Genomic DNA, 1,908 nt, shown 5'->3' with positions numbered 1-1,908 from the left:
TTCATTTTGTTGTAACATCCCAAATCCCACCAATTTGGAGATTCTTTTAAATTAACATGACTACTCTTCTAAGAATTCAGGAACCACGTTTGGAGCCACTGTAATCCCAGTACTTTGGGAAGCTGAAGCAGGAGGATCATAAATTCAAGTTCTACCTGGGGCACCTTAGTAAAAACCTTGTCTAAAAATAAAGAATAAAGGGGGATGAGCAGATACAGGTCAGTATGAGGCCTTGATTTCAAGCCCCAGTACCCTCAACAAACAAGAACCATTTAAACCTCTCAAAACCCTAAGTGGTAAATACACTGTCATTCCATTTTCCAGGTGAAGAAACTGAAGCTAAACGGCCAAATTACTCAGCCCGTGTGACACAATATCCACACATCACAAGTCTGACTCAGAGTTTTTAATCTTACAGTGCTACTTCATGAGAGGACAACAGGACTACCCCGTCCTGTTTGGAAGCAAGACGAACTTCCTTAAAGATGGGGCTGTGGGGGTGACAGTCAAGCAAAACGGAGTTTAAGTACTGGGAACACTTCGGAGGCAAGAATCTAAAGTTACAGCCAGAGATCTGATGTGCCTGAGGGAACCAAGCCCCAAAGACAAACCACAGATTTCAAAACTTACACAGGGCCAGCTCTTGCTCCAGAACAGGTTGCCTCTCTCTTCCTCTTCCTCCCCTCCCACGTGACCCTTAGGTTCTTCTCGCCAGAAAATAGACTAGCATTGTTAGTGCCACAGTTTGGCAACATTATGTGTCCCAACCACAGTGACTGGCACAGAGCAGGCACGCAAATATTTACGGAATGAACCAGGGACAGAAGTTATTTCTAAGCCTATCAGGGACCCTACCTGCTGCTTTTAAGAAAGTGAAGATGAGACGTGCACCTGATCTGTAAAACGAACTTTGAAGACTTCAGGCCAAATTGGGCACAGGCCACAGTAAAGCCCTACATGTTTTCTTCCTCAGCCAGACTGCCTCAAAGAAAAAAGCAACTTAACATGCTGCCATACAAATGCAGACCTCAGAGAGGCATTAAGTTTTAATATTCTACACGACAACCACAAACATCATTACTTTACTCAGGTTGCCCAGTTGTGGGCATCTTAACAAAATATTTCATAGTTTCTTTAAAAAAAAAAAAACCTTCAGCATTCTCAACGTGAGTGGGAGTGGAGAAGAAAGCAGGCATTCTTCTAAATGTTCACAACCTGCCAACCCCCTGCCCCATCATCACACCCCACGGCTGATATGTTCTCCTTTAAAACACGACCAGTAATTTAAGAAAATGTTAAGCGTCAGACCAAATCATTAACCAAACAGAGCCAGTGTTTACAGAAAACCACGAAGATAAATCAAATGGCCTCAAAGACAATTCTTGACGATTTCACCTATTTCCCTGTTGGTCAGCTCCCATGACCTGAAGATCTGCCCACCAGTTTCAACTGGTCTCAGATTCTTCATAATGGGAAATTTTCTGGCGTCAAATTACAGTAAAACTACTGGGGCAGAACAAGAGCCAAAAGCAACAGGGAAGATTCCCATTTTCCTCGTCCACCCCCCATTCACCACTTCAGACAAAACGGCACGTTTCTACGTTAGAAAAAGGGCCTCCCATCCTTGAGATCCAGGCAGCGGTCGGGCCGGGATCTCAGGAACAACCTGCCGGTTCCAAAATACAGGCTAGGATCGCATCTCCGCGAATTAGTTTGCGTTCTTGCACCACCTCCTTTTGTCTCCGCTGTTCCCGCAAACTCGCAGTTCGATGCCCTCGGCAGAAAAGCCAACCAGACGGAGAACGGGGACACTCTGAGTCTTTTCTCCACTGAACGGAAAAGCCAGCGACGCTTCGGGAGCCTCCGCCCAGCGGACCCTCGCGGCGCCGCAGCCGAGCCCCGCCCGGG

Source organism: Fukomys damarensis, unplaced genomic scaffold, assembly GCF_012274545.1.
Source record: "Fukomys damarensis isolate Sample0158 unplaced genomic scaffold, DMR_v1.0_HiC HiC_scaffold_9, whole genome shotgun sequence".
NCBI lineage: Eukaryota > Metazoa > Chordata > Mammalia > Rodentia > Bathyergidae > Fukomys > Fukomys damarensis.
This window is presented reverse-complemented; position numbering follows the sequence as displayed.